This window comes from Sus scrofa, chromosome 17, assembly GCF_054392235.1.
Source record: "Sus scrofa isolate SSC_HxYL_T2T_F1_AM1 chromosome 17, Sscrofa_HxYL_maternal_Yorkshire_Landrace_v2.0, whole genome shotgun sequence".
Classification (NCBI taxonomy): domain Eukaryota; kingdom Metazoa; phylum Chordata; class Mammalia; order Artiodactyla; family Suidae; genus Sus; species Sus scrofa.
This window is the reverse complement of record NC_139399.1, coordinates 33,886,259-33,900,688: the sequence shown is the minus strand read 5'-3', so window position 1 is coordinate 33,900,688 and position 14,430 is coordinate 33,886,259. Positions and strand designations below refer to the sequence as shown.

Below are 14,430 nucleotides of genomic sequence, written 5' to 3'. Positions count from 1 at the left end.
ACACTCCCCAGCGACCCCCGCAGTGACTTCTGTATCGGTTCCGGCCCGCCCCTCGGCTCCCGGAAATGACGTATAAGGGAGCCTCTGTTTGGCTTCTGGGTGGGCGGAGGTGTAAAGTGTGGTTTCTGGTCCCAAGTGCGAGTCAGAAAGCCCCAGCTGTGGTTCCGTGCTCGCATAACCATTTACCTCACTTAAACCCAAGGGGCGGGGACTGAGACTGGGAGAGTCAAGGCCGTATTCCCGTGGTCTCAGAGCTGGAAGAAGGCAGACGCAGTTCGGAGTCCACGCCCTCAACCGGAACATCCCCATGTGCACCCGAAATTCTTTCCCTCCTTTCCCTCTCTCGAAGTCCACAAGTTTGTGGGTAATCTCTCTTCCATCTCCTAGGAGACAGGGACCTCACTGTTAGACCACGATTTGGGCTGAGTCCCTTGTCTTGGCTTTGTCTACTGGGGAAAAAAAAATACAAAGCACAACCTAAAAGTTGAAAATTATGTTTTATTTGATAGCTTTAACCTGAGGGGCACCCTCTCAGCTCAGAAGAACTGTTCCAAAGAGTTAAGAGAGGAGCCAGGATATACAGGAGGTTTTACTGAAAAAAACCTGTAGCAGAACATCAGACTACTTCAAATCACTCAACTGTGATGATTTTTGTGCCTTTCTATGCATGGGAAAATGGAAGAGTCTGAACTCACTGAACTTACTGCTTTGATATATACCTTAACTATCTTGGGCCAGTATTCTGTTCTCCTCAATTCCACTTGGGTGCACAGTCCAGGGATTGATGGCAGGCAACATTTTTTTCTTCACAATTCCCTGGGTCTTTGTTCAGGGTCCTGGTTGAGAACGGGGTGGCACTGATGCCATCTGGCACACTCCAACTGGGGAGCCAGATAGCACACCCCATTTCACTGTGGAGGGGCTTGTCCACTAGGGCATCCTCTCAATTCTCTTTACTTTCTACAGACGTGCTTTCTAAAAATTCATCCTACTCTAGGAAGATCAAGAAGACATTCACATGGGAGTTCTCATTGTGATGCTGTGGGTTAAGGATCAGCATTGCTGCAGCTGTGGCATTGGTTGCAGCTGCAGCTCGGATTCTGTCCCTGGCCCGGGAACTTCAATATGCTGCAAGTGCACTCAAAAAAGAAAAAGGTGGGGGAGGGGAGAAGAAGGAAGGGAGAGAGGGAAGAAAGAAAATGTTTACATGACTGGGGAAGCCAGGGAGAGACAAGAATTTCCTAAAATTTCTTTTTAGCTCTTGGAGGATGAATCCATTCTATTCTCTCACTCAAAGGCTGCCTTGTTTGTAATGAATTAAGTTCAACCCTTGCCCTGGAGAAAGTATTGTCTAACTTGGAGCCCTCTCTCCCCATTCCTCTCTGCCCCACCCCATGACTCAGTCATTCACCAAGAGATTAGTGTCGACTGAAAAAAAAATGCACAAGTTAAAAATTGAGAATTGTGTTTTATTAGGTGGACTTTCACTGCAGTGGGTGGCTGCAGTGGCTGACAGCTTGATGGCCTCAACAGTCTTTGTTTACTGATATGGCAGGCAACTTTCTTGATCCACACAGCTAATGTGGACTATGAATGCCACTGCAGTCACCCCCAACTGTGCACCCTGAGGGGGCTCAAAATGGAGAAAAAAGGATACTGGCCCTAGAGAGTTAAGGTGCATGTCAAAGGAGTGATTTCAGTGATTTCAATTTCTTCCATCTTCCCATACACAGAAAAGTGCTAAATTCATTAACTTGAGATGTCTAGTTTTTCTTTAGTAATCTTTTGATGTTCCAACTACCTGGGTTTTTCTGTTTTGTTTTTTGTTTGTTTGTTTGTTTGTTTGTTTGTTTTTTAAGAGGCTATCTCCTGAGCTTAAGTCTCAGTATGTCCACTGAATAAAACATAATTCTCAACTTTTATGTTGTGCATTTTTTCCAGCCAACAGTAGTGGTCAGGGATGTGGCTGTGGATTTCATCCAGAAGGTGTGGAGGCTGTGGAGTCTGGCTCAGAAGAACCCAGACAGAGAGGTGGTGCTGGAGAACTCCAGCCACAGTATCACTGGGCAATAAATAATGGCTTTCCTTCAGCTTAAAACCTGACCTGCTGAGCAGCTTCAGTCCCTCAAGCAGAAAACACAAAGGAGGAAGAGCTGACCTTTGCCTTGGGACTGGACCTGACGTCATCCTTCCAGGGCAAGACTGGGTGTCTTTGTACAGTTGAGAATAGGTAATCTATGTGTATGTATCACCTGTGACCTGTGTCTTCACGTCCTTTCCCCAGGCTGGATTCTCTTCCTACATATTCTTGCTTCAAACAGGGGAGATTTTATCCATCCAGCAAAGAGTAAACATAATGTGCTGTCTTGCTGATCTGAGGTTCCTTTCCCTAATGCTTTTGCTTTTTCCCTGCTGAGAATTCACTCTTCAGAAGTCCTTTGTGACACACACAGGTTTCCCTACCCTGTTTACCTCTGCCTTCTGAAATGGCACCTCAAAGACATATCCTACAGTCACCACCTCCTCTTCTTTCCCTATGAGGCAAAATTCCATTTTTTCCAAACCCAAACTCATCACCCAGCTGGGGCTTTTTGGGATAAGCCACAACATCTGTTGGGCCCCCATCCAGGTGAGCTGGGGCAAGGGGACACAGCGGTCAGCAGGTCCTAAAGGAGGAGACATCATGGCAGTGCTCTGGAGAAGGTTGACAGCCTGGCTTCCTAGGCTGTTGCTTAGACTGCCTGGCCCTGAGTCCCCACCAGTCTTTCTCCTTTCCCCAGGGGAGGGGTTCGAGCACACTTTGTCTTCCTCTGCTGGGAAGCTGCCTTTCTTGCACTGGGCTTGCTGTCTGTAACTCACCCTGTCTTCCTCTCTTCATGTTCTTCCTTCAGTCTGCCTGATCCTACATGAGCACCTGCTACCATGAGTGCCCAAGAGTTCTGAGCTGAGTCTCAGAGGGGCCCAATAAATACCTTTTCTCTGTCCTTCCTGAGTTCTTTTTTTTTTTTTCTTTTTTTTTTGCCACATCCATGTCATATGGAATTTCCCAGGCCTGGGATTGACTCCAAGCTTCAGCTGCAACCTATGCCCCAATTGCAGCAATATGGGATCCTTAACCCACTGTGCCAGGCCAGGCATTGAACCCTTGACACCACAGAGACAATGTCAATCCTTAACCTGTTGTACCACAGCAGGAACTCCCCCTCCTGAGTTCTCATTATTGTAACCAACAGGTTTGGGATCATGGCTGTGTGATCATGAGCAAGTGACTTGCTCTCTCAAGATCAAGATCTTGGTTTTCAGTGCATCGGACATAAATGATGGGGCTTCACTAATGTGCCCTGCGAGGGAATGAGAAGCCCTCTTGATGTGTGTCATAGCTTTAACATTTATATCCTTTATGAACTCATAGCTTACAGCATTATGTTTGTAGAGTTAGTTGTGTTATAAGGAAACTGAGAAGAAAAAATAAGTTATATACAGGCACACCTCGCTTTATGTGCTTCACAAATACAGCATTTTTTACAAATTGAAGGTTTGCAGCAATTCTGTGTTGTAAGGAGATGGTTAGCATTTTTTAGCAATAGAGTAGTTTTAAACTAAGGTATGTACTTTTTTTTTGGGGGGGGGTCTTTTTAGGGCCACACCCATGGCATATGGAAGTTCCCAGGCCAGGGGTCAAATTGGAGCTGTAGCTGCCAGCCCACACCACAGCCACAACAACAGCTAGATCCAATCCACATTTGTGATCTACACCACAGGTCATGGCAATGCCAGATCCTTAACCCAGTAAGCGAGGCCAGGGATCCAACCCAAATTTTCATGGATACTAGTTGAATTCATTACCATTGAACCACAATGGGAACTCCCTAAGGTATGTACTTTTTAAAGACATGATGTTCTTCCACAGTTGATACACTACAGTATAGTGTCAACATAATTTTTATATGCATAGGGAAACCAAAAAAAAAAATCCTGTGATTCCCTTTATTGTGATATTTGCTTTATTGAAGTGGTCGGGAATTGAACCTGCGGTATCTCCAAGGTCTGCCTGTACCACGTACTTTAAAATTTGTTGAGAAGGTAAGTCACGTGTTAAGTGTTCTTAAGAGACATATGCACAAAGGGACACAGGAAACTTTTGGAGATATTGGGTATGTTTATTATGTGGATCGTGGTGATAGGAACATGAGGGTATACATACGTCTGAACTCACCAATTTGTATAGATTAATTATATGCCATTTTCTGTATACCAACGACATCTGAATAAATTTGGAGGGGAAAGAAGTAGTAAGGCCATAACTGCATAAGGAACTTTATTTATTTATTTATTTATTTACTTTTGCTTTTTAGGGCCGCACCTGTGGCATGTGGAAGTTCACAGGCTTGGGGGCAAATCAGAGCTGTAGTAGCTGCCAGTCTATGCCACAGCCACAACAATGGAGGATCCGATCTGCATCTGTACACTACACCACAGCTCATAGCAAGGCTGATCCTTAACCCACTGAGCAAGGCCAGGGATCAAATCCGCATCCTCATGGATACTAGTCAGGTTCTTAACCCACTGAGCCACCATGGGAACTCCTGGTGGTTTGGGGTTTTTAATTAATTAATTAATTAATTGGTTGCACCCATGGCATATGGAAGTCCGGGGCCAGGGATTGAAACTGTGTCACAGCAGCGACTCAAGCCACTGCAATAACAATACTGGAGCCTTAACCCACTGCACCACAGGAGAACTTCGTGTTTTTATGACAACAGATTCTTGAAGAGGATTTCCTTTTGGTAGCTGACCGTTTCTTACTGGGGTTTGCCTGAGGCTCCCACATGGCTGGTTCCAAGTTTTGGGGTCCTAGTCCAAGCAGTGACTTGAGTGGAACTGTGTCCTTCACAGGGCATCACATTTGGTGCTGACTGATTTCTGCCTTGTACCAAAGACCATCTCTAGGGAGACTCTTTAAGACCATACACCCATTGATCATTCTTGCCTAACCAAGTCTTTACTGTGATGGTTACCAAGTTACAATTTTCTTCTCTTCTCTCTCTCTTTTATTTATTTATTTATTTTTTTTTTTAGGGCTGCACCAGAGGCATATGGAAGTTCGCAGTCTAAGGCTCAAATCGGAGCTGTAGCTGCTGGCCTATGCCATAGCCACAGTAACGTGGGATCCAAGCTGCATCTGTGACCTACACCACAGCTCACAGCAATGCCCACACCCCACTGAGTGAGGCCAGGGATCAAACCCACACCCTCATGGAACCATAGTTGGGTTCATTACTGCTGAACCACAATGGGAACTCCCCAAGTTACCAATTTCTAGTCAGCACTAGGCATTTCAATAGGATGCCATTTTAAGAGAGAAAATACAGAATTTCCATATAGCAATGAGATGGATGCTCAAACCCCTGATTCCAGTGTCACCGGGCTGTTTGGAGTTGCAGAGAACTGGGAGAGCTCGGAGAATGACGCGTGGGGCAGGGAGTGGGAGAGGGCTGGTGAGGGAGGCCAGGGCTCCATGGATTTTTTTCACCTGCCTGGCAGAGGTGTCCATAGTCAATCCTGCCCATTGGTGAACTTATAAAATCATGACAACACAATAGCTAATTGCTGAGAAAAGGAACTTCATTGATATATTATTATTATTTTTCTTTTTTGGGCCATACCTATGGCATATGGAAGGTCCCAGGCTCTAGGGGTCGAATTGGAGCTGCAGCTGCTGGCTTATACCACAGCCACAGCAACACTAGATCTGAGTCACTTTTGTGACCTATGCCACAGCTTGCAGCAATGCCGGATCCTTGATCCGCTGAGCTAGGCCAGGGATTGAACCCACATCCTCATGGATACTAATCAGGTTCTTAACCCACTGAGCCACAATGTGAACTCCTGATATATTAATTTTTAATTTAAATAATGCATTCCTGTACCCATATATTTAATATTTAAAAAATCTGATTGTCCCTTAATAAGTCAATTTTTTAAAACCATATTTAAGCAAGACCGAGCATCATGATCAGATTTTTTTTTAAATGACAAGAATGCCAACAGCAGGGAAGAGCAGATCCCAAAGAATGAAGAGATTAGGGACAATAAGACATAATATAGAGAGTAAAGCACTGGTAAAGGCAAATGAGATTTATTATCCATGAACAACTGGGAATCATCAGAAAACCCACCTAATGCAGGTAAGTGTTCTTCAAACTTGAAAATGCTGGGGATTCTGATAAGATGCTGAGTGCAGCTCAGGGACCTGAGCTCCCAGTAAGGGAGATGCTCCAGGTGGGGGCCCAGATGCAGAGCTGTCAGTCTCCTGGAGGCACCTTGTAAGTGACAGGAGGATAAAGTGAACCACAGAAGGAGCAGCTGAATGAGGTCAGTCCTGAAAATGGGTTGATAAGGTCTCTCAGTGTGGATGTGAAGCAACAGTTGCCACCTAGTGATCCCTGTGGGATCTGAGTTTGGCCCAGTGACCCAAGTGTGACTCAATCTCAGGTACAGGCTACTACTTTTTTTCGCCTTTTTTTTAAGGGCTACGCCCACGGCATATGGAGCTTTCCAGGCTAGAGATCCAATCGGAGCTATAGCTGCTGGCCTACACCACAGCCACAGCAACACCAGATCTGAGCTGTGTCTGCGACCTTCACCACAGCTTACGGCAATGCCAGATCCTTAACCCACTGAGCAAGGCTAGGGATCAAACCTGCATCCTCATGGATGCTAGTCAGATTTGTTTCTGCTGAGCCACGGTGGGTACTCCAAGGCTACTGTTAAGCTCTTTTTAGGAGCCAGATACTGTGCTTTACCCATATCACCTTGCAGAACCTGAAGAACAGCCAAATAAAGATTACTCCCTTTCTGAGGATGGGGACATGGAAACTCAGAGCTGGTAGCAGCCAATAAGCTGCATAATCCAAACCTGAACCCCTGTCTGGCCCCCAAAGCCTGCTCTTACCACATACTAATTAAATGCCCACCACACACCATACACCGGGCTCATTAAGTGCATGTGTTGCACTTCCAGCCCTCAGCAGCACAGACTATGGGGGAGAAGGATGTGTCTGCAATGGATTACTTTCCAGCCATGTTACTAGAGCAGAGGGCCACCGAGGTACCGGCTTTCCACTCTGCAGACCTCTTTGGCTAGAACTGTAATAAAAACCCTTTTACAAAGTAGAACCTTGAGAGTTGAATAAGCTGGAGTAACATTATATTTACAGATAATAAGTAATAGAATCTGGAATTCTCACTGTATGTGGCCCAATGGGTTATGAACCCAACTGGTATCCATGAGGATGCAGGTTCAATCCCTGAACTTACTCAGTGGGTTAAGGATCTGGTGTTGCCCCAAGCTGCAGCAGAGGTTGCAGATGCGGCTAGGATCCTGTGTTGCTGTGGCTGAGGTGTAGGCCGGCATCTGTAGCTCTGATTCAACCCCTAGCCCAGGAATTTCCACATGCTGCAGGTGTGGCCCTAAAAACAAACAAACAAACAAACAAATAATTGAATCTATCTCAATTCTTTTCCTCTCACCATTTTTTTTTCTACACTCATGGCATGTGCAAGTTCCTGGGCCAAGAAACACAGACCACAGCAGTAACAACATGGAATCCTTAACCCAGTGAGCCACAAGGGAACTCCCTCTCCCAACTTTCTTTTTGGAGGGGCTGCCCCATGACATACGGAGGTTCCAGGCCAGGGATCGAATATGAACCAGATTTTCCACCATGCCACAGCTGCAGCAATGCCAGATCCTTAAGGCACAGCGCTGGGCCAAGGAACAAACCCTCACCACCGCAAAGACAGTGCCAGTTTCTTAACCCAGTGCACCACAGCAGGAACTCCTATATATATATATATATATATTTTTTTTTTTTTTTGTCACATACCTCTCTATCTGCCCATCCATTAGTCCAAGAATCCAGGTAATTTTTGGATGCTGCATTTCAAAATCTCTGATGTCTGTTCACCCCTAAACACTTCCTCACATGTCATTAGCTAAAGTTCAATATTTGTTTACAATCCATTTTTAAAGGCAAAGTTACTTTCAATGAAGTGCACAATTCATGAGTAACACTGAATGAATTTTGACCAATGTAGATGCCCAAGAAACCCAAATCCTTCTCTAGACATAGACCATTCTCATCACTCCAGAAAGTTCCCTTGTACCCCTTCCAGTGAAATCCTTATCTCCATGGCCTCAAAGGCAATTGCTTGATTAGTGATTCCTGTCCCAGAACGTCACATAAATGGAATCAACTCTTTTTTTCATTTTTCTTGTTTCTTGAGAAGCCAATGACTAACAAAGAGTTGCATATGTTCAAAACACATTTCCTAGACCCCAATACATCTCTGTAAGAGAATTAGCTTATAGGAGACATTTATTTTATTTTATTTTTTTTATTTTAGGGCCGTACCCACGGCACAGGGAGGTTCCCAAGCTAGGGGTCACATCGGAGCTGTAGCTGCCGACCTATGCCACAACCACAGCAATGCAGGATCCGAGCTATGTCTTCCACCTACACCACAGCTTACAGCAATGCCAGATCCTTAACCCCATGAACAAGGCCAGGGATTGAACCTGCATCCTCGTGGCTGCTAGTCAGATTCATTAACCGCTGAACCACGCTGGGATTTCGTAGGGTGGCACAGGCAAGCCCTTCATACCAAGGTACCCATATCAATACACTGCATCAAGGAGCATCGCAGTCCCCAGGTGAGAGCAGAATGATCCCCAGGGTGGAAGATTCAGTGACTCCCTGTAGTCTGCCCCAACCCGAGCCCCTGGGCTGCTAGGCCTCCAGGTATCCCCACATTCCTCTATCTGTACCTGCTGTCAAAGATACCAGTATCCTTTGAACTCTTACAGGTTTTGTTTTTTTTTTTAGTATTTCAAAATATCAAATAGAAGTGATATACGCATCTTCAACCAGGCATCAGAGACTGACAAAAATGCCCTTTCTCCTCTTGGCTTTTGGCTGTTATCACACACTCTTAATAGCTCACATTTCCAGAATGTGTACACTGTCTCAGCCACTGTTTGAAATGTTTCACACACCGCATTTCATTTGTAACATCAGTCAGTAGCATAACGTCTCGTGCATGTTTGTGCCTGTGAGAGTGAGAAAACACGTTTCCTCTAAATATGCACTTTGTTCAATAGATTAAAAAAAAAAAACAAAATAGCCTTAAAGTTCCCCTGTGGTGTAACAGGTCACGGATCCGATGTTGTCACCGCAGCAGCTCAGGTCACTGCTATGGCTCAGATTCAATCCCTGGGTCAGGAACTGCCATATGCTGCAGGCGTGGCCAAAAACAAAACAAAACAAAACCCTTCAAAACACGAGGCCTATGGAGATAGAAAATCAAAGAAAGGAAATGGCTGGGCTAGAAAGATGCAAGTCCCTATTTAGTTCTCAAGGAAATCCACTCCCAGGGAAACTTTGGGATCTAAATATAATGAATGATTTTTTAAAATTTTGGATTTCTTAAAATTACATATTGAAAATGTGGATAGTTCACATTATAGGTAGTGGAGGTATCAATCATAAGAAATGGGCACAATGACTTTGATTAAGCAATTTTTAGCAATTTTTAAAAAGGCGGAAGAGGAGTTCCCGTCATGGCTCAGTGGTTAAGAACGCGACTAGTATCCATGAGAACAAGAGTTCGATCCCTGTCCTCGCTCGGTGGGTTAAGGATCCTGCGTTGCCACGAGCTGTGGTGTAGGTCGCAGATGCATCTCGGATCCCGAGTTGCTGTAGCTGTGGCTTAGGCTGGCAGCTACAGTTTCGATTGGACCCCCAGCTTGGGAACTTCCATGTGCCTCGGTGCTGCACTAAAAAACAAAACAAAACAAAAAGACAGAAGAGACTGGAGTTGCGAGTCCTGGTTCCCTTTGGTGGGATGCACGGTCAGGAAGCCCAGCTTCTAAGCAGCTGTATGACCATGGACAAGACATCTGACATCTTTTTTTTTCTTTTTTCTTTCTTTTTTTTTTTTTTTTTTTAGGGCTGCATCTACGACATATGGAGGTTCCCAGGCTAGGGGTCTAATCCAAGTTACAGCTGCCGGCTTATACCACAGCCACAGCAACGTGGGATCCAAGCCGAGTCTGCTACAGAAACCACAGCTCACAGCAACACTTGATCCTTAACCCACTGATGGAGGCCAGGGATCAAACCCACAACAACCTCATGGTTCCTAGTCAGATTTGTTTCCGCTGAGCCACGATGGGAACTCGGACATCTGAGGTCTTTGGGCCTCAGTTTCTCCATCTGTAATACGTTGGTTTGAACTAATCACGTTGAGGTCCTTTCCAGGAAAGTCCGGGGTTCTCTGACCTTCCACCTGAGAGCCTCATCCCCTGGAAGTCCCACCCCCCGTTCTCCAGGTGGCCTCTGCATCACTGAACAGCAGGGGGCACCCTCTACACAGTGAGTCCTTCGCTCCCCTGCAGGCCCTTCTGGTCATCCAGGTGGAGACCGTGACAGGCCAGCTTCTCAAAAGTCAGGGTTCAGCCGTCCAGAGTCAGCCCTTTCCCTGAACCACAGAGGTAACCAAGGCCTCAGAGGAATTCACTAATTTTGTATCTTTCTGTTTGTGAGATTGAAATATTTCACTGTATTTTAAGTATTTAAGTATATCTATCATTGCAGATGATGGAAACAATGATACATATTCTTAAAATGCTATGGTAATTTTCTGCTTCAAAGCCAAACTCAGATACATATTATGGCCATTCCTTTTTTTTTTTTTTTTTTTTTTTTTGGACTTTATAGGGCCATACCCATGGCATATGGAGGTTCCCAGGCTAGGGGTCAAATCGGAGCTGCAGCTGCCAGACTACACCACAGTCACAGCAACGTGGGATCCGAGATGCATCTGCGACCTACACCACAGCTCACGGCAACACAGGATCCTCAACCCACTGAGAAAGACCAGGGATTGAACCCGCCTTGTCATGGATGCTAGTCAGGTTCGTTAACTGCTGAGCCAGGACAGAACTCCCTCTTTTTTTTTTTTTTTTTTTTTTAAAGGGGAGAGAGTTTCACATAATCTCCCAGGTTTTCAGAGCCTAGATCCATTCATTCACTCATCATTGAGGGTCTACCATGTGGCAACCACTGTCTGTTTATAGCATTAACAAAACAACGCCCTTGTGCCTGTTAAGGCTTGAATTGTAAGAGCATTTTGAGACAGTGGCTGCAAGCGGGGCTCAGGCCTCAGAACACACACATGGAGCCATGTTTGCGGTAACAGGGTGGCCCTCAAGCCCCATGTAGTGTCCAATGAAACTGCCCAGAGGGCAGGAAAGCTGCTGTTAGTTGGGGAGATTTTCCACCAACAAAAAAATGGGGTCACAGAGAAAATGGCTATTGCGTGAGTTAAATATACAAAAATACCAGCTCAGTTTGTCTGCATTTATCAGGTAGGAAAATGGGTAGAAGGATATTAGCGTTGAGACTAACCATGGTGCTAACATACCTTGACAGTGCAAGTTCTTGAAATAAGCTGCCCAATTTTAAATGCCAACTCTGCCGACCACCCACTGGCCCAGTTTGGGGAATTTCTTAATCTATCTTCAGTGCCTCATGAGAGAGTCAGCGGGTCCATATATTTAAGCTATTAGCACGATGATCTGGTACATAGTAATTGCTCATCAATGCGATTATCATTATAGTGTTAAATTGGCCCAGTTCCTGATTTCATTTTATCTGGACTAAATTCTTTTAAACCCTACTTTTAAAACGCTGAATAAACTTGCCTAGTCAGATAACCCCCCCAAATCTATCTATCTACGCATCTATCTATATTGAGCACCTACTGTGTGCCTGGCACTGTTCTAGGCACTAAGGATTTGACGATAAAAAAGACAGAATGTCTACCTTTTCAGGAGCTTACAATTTCCAGGGGGATGTCAGGCAATAAATATATAAAAAAGTACACTTGATCTTAGCCAAAAGGCCAAGAAGCGATAATAAATATATAAAAAAGTAAACAAAGAAGTGAAGCTGTAATAAGTATAAATTGTATTTCTTTCTTTGGAATTACTTTTTATTCTTTTTTGGGCTTTTTTTCTTTTTCTTTTTTGCTTTTTAGGGCCACAATCCTTTTTCTCCTCCTTGGTCTCTTAATGGCCATTGATTCCATTACTCTCCTCTCAGTTTCACAGGTGATTACCCACCTTCTTAGAGTCTTTCTCAACATCTCCCTTCCCCTACCGGCCCTCCCACCCCTACATCAAATCAGTTACCGCACACACCCTGCCTGCTCTAGATTCTTAAATCTGTCGGGATCTGTCTGTCGCCTTGCCTCAGCCTTGGGTGCAGCCGTGGGCCCTTTGTCTTTTCTCTCTGCTCAGCCAGTGTGTCCTGGCCTTCAGAAAGCTCCTCACCGCCTTGTAATTTTCTGCTTTCCTGTTATCTCAATAGAGCCCTGACCCCTTATAAACCTCCAGCGGCTCCTTGTCGCCTTCAGGATAAAATCTCAACTCTGTTCCAGTCTGCCCCAACTCATACCTCCTTTTAACCTTCACTGGCCTACTCTCTGCTTCCCGCTGCTCCTCTTGGGATTCTGGGCCACTTCAAGCTATGTAGAATTTCCTCAAAACACTGTGCTTCTAGCTCCTCATCTTCCAGGACCCCATGGATTGAAATCACCTCTCCTCCCCACCCCCCACCCCTGGCAAACTCTTACTCATCCTTCAAGGTCCAGCTCAAGTGTCACCTCTTCTCTGAAGCTTCCCGGCCCTCCTCCCCATCATGTGACTTTCCTAGGACATCTGACAAACCTCTGCTTAATTTTTTTTTTTTTTAATTTTTGGCCACGCCTGCAGCATGTGGAAGTTCCGGGGCCAGGGATCAAACCCGTGCTACAGCAGTGACAACTCCGGATCCTTACCTGCTGAGCCACCAGGGAATTCCTTACCTTAATATTCTTTTATTATGATGTGTTACAACATGTTTCTCCTTGTTTTCTCTCCCATCAGGAACAAGATCCCCCCAGGTAGTTGCCAAATCTCATTTTAGCCTCCATCTCTCTCAGAGTTGACATTCAGAAAGTATTCAAGAGTTGGCTGAACGCTTGCAATGGAAATAAAAATAACGAGGTGGGTGGGTGACTCCACAGACTGCTGAGAATCACATTATTATTATTATTATTTTAAGGTTCTTAGTTTATTAGGCCCCTCGTGAAAATTTTGCACAATCAGCATAGACACAGTCACTGCAGTCTTTCCCCCTTCTTTTTGCCAGCACCAACATTGACCTTTGCACCAACTTTCTTCATCCTGTTCTTGCGTTCTTTTCTCTGTTTTCTTGAGGTCTTTTTCTTCTCATACAAGCTGTGTCTTGCAAGCCTGTGTTCGGGCTCATTTTTCTTTACGTTGTAATCCAAGGAATCATAAATCATGCCAAAGCCGGTTGTCTTGTCACCACCAAAATGGGTTCTGAATCCAAAGACAAAGATGACATTTGGTGTAGTCTTTACATTTTGGCTCATTTTCCCCAAATGTCTGTCTCAGGTCCTGCTGCCTTCCCAGGGTGAAGGACATGGATGGCCATTTGTTTCCGCTGAAGTAGTCAGCTGGTAATGAACTTCCTGGTCAGGATAATTACTGTGTCACTCATGACAGCGGCTGGTCTTCAAGCAATCAGGGAGGAAAAGAGGGATATTTCTTGATGGCCAATCATATCGAAGCTCATGGAAGGAACTTTTATTATTATTATTATTATTATTATTAAAGTAATTTACAATTTTTTTTTTTTTATCTTTTCTAGGGCTGCACCTGTGGCATATGGAGATTCCCAGGCTAGGGGTCTAATCGGAGTTGTAGCTGCTGGCCTATGCCACAGCAATGCAGGATCCTTAACCCACTGAGCAAGGCCAGGGATGGAACCTACAACCTCATGGTTCCTAGTCAGATTTGTTAACCACTGTGCCATGATGGTAAATCCTTTTTTTTTTTTTTTTTTTTTTTTTTTTGGGTTTACAATGTTGTACCAAGTTCTGCTGTACAGCAAAGTGACTGAGTCATACATACATATCCTTCTGATGAGCTTCAAGGATAAAAGGGAAGAGACTGCAGATGGCTTTGTGGGCCACTGCTTCTCAGAGAGCTAGAACACTCAGATTGGGTAAAATCAGAATCTTTGACGGAATGTATTCCTGTTTTGTCCACTTGACATTCTGGGGTTCTATCAGACTGGGTCTTTACAAAATGAAATAAAAAGATGTCGACTATAGAGTGATTGTATTTAGCAAGACAGAAACCAAGAAAAAAAATCACTATATCAGTAAATTGCAAGTTCAGAGCTCTAGAATCAATTCATGGGCTCTAGCAAGGGGTCAGATGTTAAAGGGTGATCTTTTTTTAATCTTCCAATTCATTGTTCAAAAATATTACAAAAGCTAAATATATATTTTGAA

The 14,430-nt window shown here is 44.6% G+C and overlaps 1 pseudogene across 1 annotated transcript; it reads right to left on the bottom strand.

The window, feature by feature from the left end:
- Window positions 1-6,123: 6,123 nt before the first annotated feature.
- Window positions 6,124-13,751, bottom strand: LOC100526256 (small ribosomal subunit protein eS24 pseudogene; annotated as a pseudogene). The gene is made up of 2 exons (XR_014832891.1): window positions 12,931-13,751; window positions 6,124-6,382 (listed from the first exon to the last, which is right to left on the bottom strand). The product of XR_014832891.1 is annotated as a small ribosomal subunit protein eS24 pseudogene (transcript).
- Between the last annotated feature and the right edge of the window lie 679 nt (window positions 13,752-14,430).